The 12,559-nt window shown below is 36.0% G+C and overlaps 1 long non-coding RNA gene across 4 annotated transcripts; it reads right to left on the bottom strand.

Moving 5' to 3' along the window:
• LOC110263467 lies at positions 3,008–8,192 on the bottom strand. 4 transcript variants are annotated; one of them, XR_002349157.1, is made up of 9 exons: positions 7,225–8,191; positions 7,033–7,132; positions 5,801–5,868; positions 5,138–5,198; positions 4,537–4,574; positions 4,185–4,407; positions 3,970–4,028; positions 3,771–3,897; positions 3,008–3,558 (listed from the first exon to the last, which is right to left on the bottom strand). It is a non-coding gene; the product is annotated as an uncharacterized LOC110263467 (long non-coding RNA). The 4 variants fall into 4 exon arrangements; XR_002349155.1 differs by having other exon boundaries at positions 3,771–3,871; positions 7,225–8,187; XR_002349156.1 differs by having other exon boundaries at positions 3,970–4,407; positions 7,225–8,192.

Below are 12,559 nucleotides of genomic sequence, written 5' to 3'. Positions count from 1 at the left end.
TACTGGTCGGAGATGACGGGTCCGGCTGGTGGGTGGCGGCCGAAGCTGTCGTGTTCGACTTGTTGGACTGGCTGCACTTCTGATCCTTCGTCACCAGAAGGTGGGGGGTACCTGCAAGAGACTCCGATGCTTAAGTTAGCATGGGTATTAAACAGGTTTTTAGTAGAATCAGAGTATGAGTTATACCTGGGTGCTCCAGTGTATTTATAGTAGTTGTAGAGTGACCTTTTTGGAGATAAGATAGTTATCTTATCTTATCTTATCTTATCTTTGAATGAGGTCATCTTATCTTCTGGGGAACCGCCTTTATCTTTCTAGGCTTTAGCTGCCATTAGATTGGGCTGTGTTCCTTCGTTTGGGCCTACTTGGGCCTCTGTGGCGTTTTGTTCGAGCTCTTTGTGAAGAGGTCGGTCATTGGCCGAGCTCTTTGAAAAGAGGTCAGATAGTCTGACCTGAAGAGGTCGGTCGGCTTGTCGCTAAACATCCCGGGTTAGACAGCTTGACCCAGGGTATGAACAAATACTAAGTAACAAAATAAATCTAAAAGAGTGTTCTTCACTTCATCAACGAGTTCTGCACTTTCAACGAGATGCGTCATGTTCTGTATCTGAAAAATAGAAAATTCGCAATAGGAGAGAACCCAAAGGTTCCCAGTAGGGTAATAGTTTCAAATAGAGACTACATAAAAAAGATGAACCCACTAGGCAATATTAATCTCTAAATTCACAGAAGTTCGAGGCTAGGGTCTTAACTAATCCCAACAGGGTTAAATCACTAAGTCTTAGCTCCGTAACTGCCTCTAATCTCAATCATTTTTGATATGATCTCAGCATTACTCTCAATCATTTCAACTGTTGGAAAGATCATAAAATAAGTTTTCATAAAATTAAATTTTATTAAATTTTCAACTCCGAGAACCGAGTTACGGCCTGTCAAAGTTGGCCAAAAATATAGTTTTTCAAATTTCAAAAGGTTCACAAGCCACCATAGTTTTTACATCAAAATAATGCCTCCCAACTATCCCAATTAACTCCTTTACTATCAACCAAGTTCAAGCCTACTTTATTTACACATTACAACTCTAAATCATCATTTTCACATCTCAAATCCTCAATTCCTCTAGTCTAAAAATTCATCACCAAATTCCATATGCTCAATTACATAATCATCATCTCAATTTCATACATAAACATTGGATACATTCCATCAACTTATGACTTACCTTTCACGGCCTCCAGCCCAAAATCTACGGCCTCTGGCTCAATATTCATCAGTTTAACTCATAAATCAACAATATCACTATGATAAATTAAACCACAATCTCAATCATTAACATCCTTTCCATCACAGCATTCACACTAAACTAACAACAACCAACCACACCAACCAAAATTGAATTCAACAATTAATCATTTACAATATTCAATTCCATCCAATCATACAATCAATCTTATTCCTAGGGGCATCTAGCCTAGGACTTCATGTCACATTACATGACATTTAAATAAAACTTAAACCGTACCTTAATGTCGACGGTTACAAACCCTCAACTCTTGAATTCCACCAAGTTTAATCTCCAAGTTCACCTCCACCAAGCTTAAGAACCACCAATGATCAACTTAATGCCTCTAATACTCAATCTATACTATCCTCACATAACATACATAATATTCAATTAATAGGACTTCATAAAAGTTTATGAACACATGGGAAAAGTAGCTCTTATCTTTACCCACTAAAACTGGTGATGGAACCTAGCTAAAACTCTAGTTAGAGCTTTTTCTAAACACAAGAATCACCAAGTTTCATGAACACACAACCAAAAACGTGTTTCTCATAAGAAAATCGAAGCAGAAGATTGGTGAGGGAGATGCTTACCGAAATTTTTAGATAGAATTATAGGGGAAGAGATGGGCTTCGCGTGACTGCAAACGGTGCAGCAATTGGAGCTCCGAAGAGAAAGTTATGAGCAATTGAAGATCAAGGAAGTTAGGGTTTCTCACCCTCTTCTCTCTTTCTCTTCTCTTCAGCATGGAACACAAAGGAAAAAGGGGAAAGTGACTGAACTTGTGTCCACTATTGGAGTTATATATGTGGGCTTGGGCCTACTTGGGCCCGGTTCACTCGTTTTAGTCCGTTGGCCCAATTTTGGGCTAAAATCTTTAAGATTAGCACTTTAATTCGTATTCCAATTATTTCTACTTTACAAATTATAAATTTTAGTTTCTTAACCTTCTTCATTCATAATTAATTGTCTCACTAGCAGAGCTAGACAGACTTAAGCCGGTTCTGCCGGTTAAATTATATTTTTCCACTCAAAAAAATTCTCCGAATCCAAATATAATCGTTAAAATTTCAAATTCCTAAGTTTTAATTTTTGACCCCGTCTGGGCGCATTTTGACTATTTAATTTAATGATTAATTATCCAATTAATACTTTTATCATTTTTTCGGGTCTTACATCCTACCCACGTAATTAGAATTTTTGCTCTCAAAATTTACTCTCCAACTTTCATATAGCTCCTAAATAACTCCTCGACTCCTAGCAATCTTATCCAGAGAAACTTCCTCAACATCCAACCTAAGATCCGTATGCTCACCTAACGTGTCCTCACCATCACTGAATCCAAATAATAACTCTGCGCGACTATCAATCTTTCTAATCCTTTAGATCTTAATCAAATTGAATGCTCAAACAATCCAAGAACAAGTAATGCGTTGACCGTTAGTCCAACCTCAAAACTAAGTCTAATCCAATCGACAGCAAACACACGAAATCATATTAGTTAAAAGCCATCGCAAAACCTTTAGCCCTAAATCCTCGGCTTTATTAAAAGCTATCTACTTTGTGTTTCTATACTTTTTCATATAAAAAATAAATACATAATGCTTAATTTTGGAACAATTTTGGTGCTTAAGTTGGAAATTGCTTTGATCCCTTCAATTTGATGAATTTTGTAAGAAATAATAAAAAAAGAAGAAAAAAGTATAAAATAAGCTCAAAAGAAGCAAAAATTTTTTTTGACACGCTTTGAGTCTTAGACCACGCTTTTGAAAGCGTGGCCCCAAAAGCGTGCCAAGGGAGTGACAAATCATGCAAGCATGCATGGCGTTACTAACAAAAAAAAAGTTTGCTTCAAACTAAACTATCTTCAATCCTAATACACTATTCTTCACTCTATCATTTTATGGAACTCATCCCTACAGCGATGTCTAGTGGGAGCTCCTCACCCTGCCGTTGATACAGATAAATCAAAGCACTTTCCATCGTTGCCTCTTTTTCTTCTCTGTTGCTGCCTCATCCTCCACCGCCTTCCTCTTCAACTTCTCGCCTTCCAGCTCTGCCTGCAGTTCTACCAGCTTCCTCTGAGTCTCCTCTACTTGGACTCTATTGACTGGCACATGTGAATTCGGACCGAAGAGTTGACTAGGAGTCGGTCCAAAACCCACACCACGTACTCTACCCGGTTTCTCTTTTTCGAAAACCTGAGCAATGGAATCATTTTGAGACAACACTCTAGAAGACTCATCCTGTTGTTCAATCTCCTCAATTATTTTCTACAAACACAAATTAGCAAATACAATCATTTTGATCATGGGTCCATCTCATGTCGAGAACACGCCAAACAGGATGATTAACTGTATCACTTTCATCACAGTAAAATGACACACAAATATGAATAAAAAAATTGGTCTCCAAAGTTATTTACATAAAACAACCAAAATAGCATTCATAAATTTATCAATCAATTATAAAAAGTTGTACTTACACCAATTGCTCTTTCTTCATCATTGATATAGGAGCCATCTTTTTTTTGTGCACTGTGATCTATAACTCTCCTTTTTCGACTCTTCTCCCATGTTGTTCCGACTGTATCAACAAAGTTTATGCCATTACTGTATTCCACACAATCAAGAAAACTTAAGTCGTAGAAATAGTCTAAAGAATGAATAAAAAAAGTAAAGTACCTCTTTTTCCATCCGCCGTGCAAAGCTTTTCGATCTCTTTGCTTTTCTAAGAGAGGTTACTAATAAGTTTATCCAGAACACAAGTTAATAAAACCATCATGTATGTTAAGCTATCCTTTTTCAATTGCTTGAAAATTGAGGGCAAAAGCTAATGAAGTATAGATTAGGCATTTAAAGCAAAATCCTTTAGTTAACAATAAAAAATAGAAATGTACCCGGGAACAAAAATATTGGCACAAAATTAAACTCCAATGTGATGTTTAAGACTCCTCTCGTATTTTTTGCTTCTTAGACTTCTTTACTTTCCTGGCAGAGTTTAAGGGTGATATTTTTCCATCGATAGCGTCTTGCTTGAGTGTTGTTAGTTCTTCCTCACTTTTTCTCTACTTTGCATTCATGTGCAGTTTTTGAAGATAAGTAAAGCACAAATATATATACCTTCAAGGGTATACAAATAAGTTAGAAAATACAAACTTGTTAGTATGGGATCAGAAATTAATTCAGATTCCAAATCCACATCAATAAAAAAAAGTGGTAAGCGTTTTCATCTAAAGAACATAGACTCACTTTTGAGGATTTTCATCTGGTAGTTGTTGCCGTTCTTCCTGATTGAGAACCATTGAAAAAGAAAACATCCAAAAAGTTAAAGTTATAATGCAGAAATTATGACTTTTTTATTGTTCAATGAAATATATTCTATTGGAAAATAAACTAATATAGCAGAATTCCAATATTTTTATGTGAAGATGAACATTCATCTAAAAAAGCCTAAGTCACATACATAGTAAAAAAAATACTCATTAATTTTAAGCATATTCTATAAGTCAAACTTTCTTACAAAAAACACCCAAAAAAATTCTTGCTATTTAAATCTTAATATTGTGTTTGTGAACGTAAGCGTGAGTATGAATCATGCGCAAGGTTCTACAGCACAGAAACACATTTGAGTCAGCTAAAACGCAAAACAGAAACATAATGCTTTAGGAAGAAGATGATCTGGATACCTATTCCTGGGAGCGGAAATACATAAAGGGTGTATAATATAAGAAATTAGACACCATAGAGATATAAATACTAGCATACCTGAAATTGAAATAAATTAATGCACCTCATTTTAAGAAATCAGTATGATATAAATGAAGAGGGGCATCAAGAAGAAAGTACATACTTCTCAATGTCTCATCAAGTGACTTTTATCCCAAAGACCAGCATGGGATATAAAACCCCACCTGTTGCAGACAAATACAATAGAGTTAATAGCATCCGCCTTGAAAGGTAGACGAAATACTCTCCTTTACTTGCCTTGCACAATTAGACAAGAAAATGACCAATAAAAATGCCCAATAACTTGAATTGATTTAATAAGCTCTTTTGAAACTTAATTCTTCATTTCAATAGAATCTGAGTTTTTCTCTCATTGTTCCATATAGTGAAATGAACTTAGAAACTTATATGAACAAGAGCTTACAACAGCATAATCTGCATGGCCTTTACACTATTGTTTGATACCAGTTTCAGTGACACAATTACCTACCCAAAATTTTATAACTTAAGTACACTTCTAATTCCTGGATAGCTAGGTATATCATCATTCATTGGGATACTTTTAATCATATAAGTCAATAACTATTTAAAGAATTAAAAAATGTAAAAGGATAAAAGATACTACAACTTCAAAGCTTAAGATGAATCATATAGTTACTTACTTCTTTTGATCAATAGAACAAATCAAACGAAGATTAACAGGAAAAGAGGCATCTAAAAGAAAACATGATTCAAATATGCTATGTAATAATATCCTAAAACTAACACACAGAGGCAAGTTGCATACCTCAACTAATCTAGGTTAAAATAAGTGAGGTTGTTGAATGCTTATGAAAGTGGAAGAAGCAGAAACACCTGGAACAAACATGCATATATGAATTAACATGTGAGGCTTGCAAGTGAATAATGCTTTAGAAGTTTCATGCAAGTAATCCTAAGAGAAAGAATTATTAAAGATAGAAAAATAGATATAAAGAGAAAGAGAGAGGCATTAAGAAGCTCTGGCCGAGGAAGGCACCACTATAATGAGTACCATAATGTCTCATAAATCAGAATGTTCATTGGGATTAGCCAACATAGTAATGTATGCATCAAAAGCATGCTATCATGATTCATGATACACTCCTTTGAAATAGTATGTTATATGTATCTTTCTTTCTTTAGCCATATCTTTCGTAACTCGCTATTAAAATTTGTGTTTCACTCAAGAAAGATAATTAAAATGGATAAACAATATATGAAAAATTAGTGTAAAAAGAAGAAGACCAATATAATAATGATCATAATAATAATACATAGTTTATTTCATTATCATTAATAACAATAATAATGAATACGTTTCTTCTTCTTTCTCTGTACTTTCTCTCACATACATACATATAGCCTAATCTTAGAAATGGTTAGAATAAGTTCCTCACACCTTACCTATTTATCAAACAAATCAAATAGCCTTCTCTGTACTTCAACTAACACCAATGGCTAGCTTCAACATGACTCAAATAGCTTTGCTAAGAATATAGACTAAAGAGAATAACCATTTTAGCCTAAAATCTGTCAAACCTAGTTTATCAAACAAATCAAATACCTCAATATATTTTCATCGGAATGAAATCCTAATAATATATTCACCAAATCTTTTACAGTCATCATTGCACTTTAATTAGCTTTTGATGTATATTAGTAATAGAATGAAATAAATATGCTCAGCTCAAGCTTGGGCTCAATGAAAAGTGAACTTAATTCCCATCATTGAGTTCATATCACTGGAAATTCAGGTGCAGCTCAAGCTCAGAACTAATTCAAGTTAAATTAAACCTTTTGATAATAATAACCATAATAATTAAGGAATCCAATTGAAAACAACTAACAATAGAGTTAACTAAGTTACAGCTTGCCCTCCTAACATTTCAGGCAATTTCAAACAATATCCAATTCATAAAGCCAAATTCCAAATCAAATTAGGCACATATTAGCACACCCCAAATGAAAAAAGAATAAAAATTTATCATGTTTGTGTACCTGGGTACCAAGGTTGAGGCCAAGGAAGAGAAGAGTAAGGAGGAGCAAGAGGATCCTCGAGGTGCCGAAGCCATACTATGTCATCGATTTTCTTGGCAACCTGAGGAATGCAAAAGGTCTCAGAGGCCCAAGTAAGTCCGCCATCGATCCCTCGCTTGAGGAAATCCAATAAAGGAGACACCATAAACTAACCTCATAAAGTCCAATATCTTCATCAGGAATCTATATAGCTGCAGCAGATTTGAACCACGTAGGAATTGGAGGAGATGGCGAGCAAATCTGGCAGACGAGATAAAATAGAGAGCCCAGTGTCGTCGTCTTCGTCTGAACGAGCATAAATAGCGCCAATGGTACCTCGGGGAAGAAGATTTAGGGTTAGCAAGGTTTGGGGATGTTTATTCAAAGAGAGAAAAAAAGGGAAAAGGGTGCGTCTAATGGGGTTGGCGGCGTCAAAGGTCAAATTTGATGGTGGCAAGATGCTATGGCAAGAGAATCCGAGGGAGGAGGAGAGACATTGGGTTCTGGCTCTTGTAAGCGATAACGAAAGAAAAATGAGATCAAGAGAAAAGGAGGTTGAACCATCACCAAAAGAAATTGCTGCTTTTTCCAGTGGTCACCACCAAAACCGCCAGAAAACTAACAAGTAGCGGCTGTTGTCAAAACAGCTACTAATTTTCCGCCGTTATCTTCCGTTTTTGTGGTAGTTATTAATCAATGAATCATGAGAAGCACACAACAATTAATGAAGCAAAGGAATGCATGCAATGGCGTACCACACTAATAATGAAGAATGAAGCAAGGAACGAAGCATGGCGTACAAAGCAAATAATAAAGCAAGGAAACAAGCATGCAATGAAATATGAAGAATGAAAGGAAGCATGATCCCAGCGTCCCACGCCGCTTCTTTAATGTGCCACGCTAATGTTTAAATTATTTGAACTTGAGAAAAGGGAAATCAGTGGCATCCCACGTGAAGGAGGAGCAAGATCATCAGTGTCCCACGCCGCTAGTGCGTATGCATCTGCAATTGTGCGTACGCACACGTGGTAAATTCAGCATCATGCGTACGCATGACACCGCGCATATGCACAACAATCAAATTGGCGTCCCACGCCAATATTCAGCACTCCATGCTTGATGTCATTTGTTTGTATAACTGGGCACAAATCTTTGGTGTTCCATGCCAAATCCTTCACGTGCTACGCCTATTGCTTCATTAACTAATGTTGGGCCAAAAAGCCTTTGAAGTGCCACGGGAAGTTCCCAGCGTCCCATGCCAATGCTCCTTATTTTCACATTTGGGCCATCCTTTGATGAAGAAAAGCGTGGCATTACAGTGTGCTTCACACCCAATTTTAATTTCCTAATTTCATCAATTCATTCTACAATTCTCCAAACTTTCAAATGGATCAAGCCCAAAATTAACAATCAATCAAGACCACAAGAATCATCTAGAAGTAGTTAGAAAATTTATGTTTGATTGTAATTTGAATTTCATTTAATTTGGTAATAGCTTATGGATCACTACACATACACACCACTGGAGGAGAGTCTTCAGACTCTCTCCTTCCACTCTCATTCTCTTCCATCTTCTTTCACACCATTTTGTAATTCTTTTATTATGAATTTCTAACTCTCATCAATTGAAAAAGTGAGCTTTGTTGCAATTTAATGGTTTAATTTGTTTGATTCTTCATCTTCAGTCTTTCTTTCATTTGCTTCTTTAGAAAGAATCTTCGTTCTTCATTCCAAGGATTCAAATGTCTTAAGAGAGAATTTGAATCTCATTTGAATTCTATGAAAACTTAAGAGAGAGAGATCATAGAATTGAGCTTGAAGATCTTTCTCTCAATTTGGTGAATTTGGGTTTGGTAATTGATATGTGATATATAATCAACCCATAACTTGATTCATAAAATTGTGTGGCTCTAAATTAGAGACCAATCTTTATCTCTTCTCATGAGCAATTAGATCAAGACATTGGCAATTGATCAAGTTAAGAGAGCTTGAATTACCAAGACATTAGAATTTAATTACTTATGATTTTCCAAGAGATCAATAATTGCATGATTGAAGAGGAGATAAAAATTATTGTTCCTTAGAATGCAACATCTCTTGATCCCAATGTTCTTCTCATTCTTAATTCTTGCTATTTACATTCCCAGTATTTACATTCTTGTACTTTACATTCCAATAATTTAAATTTTAAGTTACTTACATTCATGTCATTTACTTTCTTGTTATTTTATTGCTTTTATTTAGTTCAAGTCATTTAAATTTTAGTTTATATCTTTGCTCATCATTCGAAATTGAACCTCCTAATTAGAATAATCAATTAACTATTGTTTGCTTAATCCATTAATCCTCGTGGGATCGACACTCACGCATCGTGAATTTATAACTTGGTATGATCTGGTGCACATGCTGGTAATTATACGAGATTGAAAAATCCCGTATTGTCATCCATTAAGAATCTAATTATTCATCCACGTCACACTCTATCACAAAAATATATCTCTCACTTTGAAGCTTTCTCAGACTAACCCGAATAATGCTTACATTCATCCTAAGACTCAAATAACAATTTAGGGCCTTAGTGCATCTCTAGGTTTAAATCAAATTCTTATTAGAATCCTTAATCTTAATAATCACATTACCTAGGACCTCAATGACAATCAGGGTACCTACTCAGGTTCTTCATCCGCAAGCACAAAACCATAACTTGATATAGTAGACAACCAATGAATTTCATTTATCATAACTAAAATCAAATGACAATCAATGTCAAACCTAGGCAAATTCAAGCCTACAACATGTTCACTTATTTTTCTCCATTTCTACCTGCCTCTACACTAAAAAATTCACCATCTACCCAATGTTATATCTATCACCCTATAATCTACAAGTAAATACAAGATCAAATATGGTTATCCTCATTAAAATTCCTTCACTTTAAAAGGAACTTCTCAATATCCTAGTCTAGTCACCACAGTTTTTGAAGCAGGAGTAAGCACATGTAAATTAAATGCTAATTTCGACATCTTAAATCCTAAATTAGCAGCTTTATCAAAGTCTATGGACGAATGAGATGCTCCAGTATCATATAATGCAGTTAACACTTTACCACCAATTTCACATTTACTTTTGGTCAAAGTCTCTAACCTAGGAGCATCATCCGTCATCACAGCATACACACGACCTTGTTGTAGGGCTCTCCTGGCATTTTAATTGGCTTTCTCGGGACATTTCCAAGACATACAATCAGCTCTTCTGTAGTTGTAACACAGTCCCAATCTGATTCTATATTGAGTTTTTGGATGGTAGCTTCCACACCTTTTACATGTTAAGTTATTCTGAGGTTGTTTTTCATATTTGCTTCCTTGATGATTGTTGTTGTTGTTCCTTCGGAAGTTATTCTGGCCTTGTTGAGGTTGTTGGTTGTAACCTCCCCTCTTTGAATTCTGACCCATTGGAGCAAAAGATCTTACACATTTTCGGTTGTGGTAATCACTATGATTAGTACTTGTAGCCACATTTTTCTTAGAATAATCCTCCATCACACAACTCTTGTTCACTAATTTTGCAAATCTCTTGACCTCCAGAAGCGCCACAGCTCACATGATATCATCCCTCAAACCATCTTGATACTTCATGAACTTCCATTCTTCATACCCTTCAGGAGCACCCTGACAAACCCTCGAAAAATGGTACAACTCCTCAAACTTGCTCGTATAAGCAGCCACTGTCATGGATCCTTGTCTCAGTTGTAGTAGCTCCAAATCATTGGCTTGTGTTGTTGAGTTCGGAAAGTATTTCTTGTAAAAATCCTTTCTGAACACCTCCTAAGTGATTATCTCATTCCCTTGCTGTAGTAGACAGTGAGCTCTTTGCCACCAGTATTGTGCTTTTCCAATCAACTGATAAGCAGCAAATTTGACCAGCTAACCCTTAGGTACATGATGTGCTTGCAGTACCCTTTCCATCTTTTGGAACCAATTACTGGCTTCAGTTGGATAAGTTTAACCCTTGAAGATTGGGGGATTGATCTTCAAAAATGTCACCAAGGTCATTGGAACTCCATCAGCTTGATAGGTTCCTAGTCCATTACCGTTCCCATTCATCCTTTCCATAGCCTGGTTCGTGGTTGCAGCACTTGCTTGCATCGTGTTGACGAGATTAGTCATAGCCGCTAAAAACTCGGCCTGATCTCCAAAAAGAGTAGGTTCCTCATTTCCTCTTCGTTCTCGTCCATGACTTGCCATTCGGGTCCTATCCACACAAAACAAGTGATATCAAGGTGATCAGTCTTAATATCTCAAGTTAAGTACTTCAATTTTTCAAAAGTATACTCATGAACTTCATGCTAAATATATCAATTAGATATCCTAAATAGCACAGGTACAACTTAGAGTATGCAATGAAGCATAAGCAATCCATCCCTTAGGCTCACAAGGACGAACTACTCTGATACCATAATATAACACCATACCTTTCATATTCTTATATTCGAGTTATAAGTTAATGATAATAAGGTGGTACGACTGGTGAATCCATATTTGATGATTTTTTGGTTAGAATTGAATGGATTTCATCACATAAACTTGTACTTATTCCCTTGAATAACATGCTTTTGAACTTTCCTCCCAAATTGTGCTTGATTATGAAAACATGCTCTTTTATGCTTAATTTGATCTATTTTTATTCCATTTGCCTTCCATTCGATGCCTTGATGTCGTTTGTGAGTGATTTCAGGTGTGTAAGGTAAGAATGGGTTGGAGAAAATGGAAGAAGAGCTTGCAAAATGGAGGAAACTTGAAGAATCAAAGGAGATGAGCTCAGAGACCTATGCGTGCGCACAGCCTCTTGTGCGTTCGCACAGGAGCCCAACCAGATCGCGTGGATCATTTTGAGCACGTCGCACGTCTCGTCAAGCATTGCCTAGTGTGCGTGCGCATAGCTACTTGTGTGTACGCACAGGTTGGGAATTTCGCAGAGTGTGCAGACGCACACGCCTGTGCGTCTGCACAGGTGTTCGCACATGACCTCATTAGAAAACCACGTGACTCGCGATTTGAAGGCTTTGGAGGCCCATTTTTGTAGTTTTTTAGCTCATATTGGAGGGGAAATGAAGGACATAACATAGCATGGCATTAGTATAGTTTTAGGAGTAGAATAGAAGGTTTTTAGTTTTAATTTTCTCTAAGTTTTCTCATCTTCTCCATTAGGGTTTTATTAGGGTTTTATATTCCAAGTGCCATTTCCATTTTTGTTAATTGGATTTTGCTAAACTCATTGTAAGTATTCTCTTATTATTACTCTTTATGGTTATATTATCATTACTCTTTCTTCTCATTCAAGTTATAGTCCAATTTTGTTTCTCTTTTGCAATTTCACTTTCTTGTTGATGAGTTTGATGTTTGGTGTTTGTTCTATGCTTTCTTATGCTATTATTGTTGATTGAGATAAATTGTTGTTTTTAATTCCAAGTCTTTTCTTATTTTTCTCATGTTTAAGCTTTTTGCCCACC

Source organism: Arachis ipaensis, chromosome B06 (genome assembly GCF_000816755.2).
Source record: "Arachis ipaensis cultivar K30076 chromosome B06, Araip1.1, whole genome shotgun sequence".
NCBI lineage: Eukaryota > Viridiplantae > Streptophyta > Magnoliopsida > Fabales > Fabaceae > Arachis > Arachis ipaensis.
The sequence above is the reverse complement of the archived record's forward strand: the minus strand, read 5'-3'. Positions and strand labels throughout refer to the sequence as shown.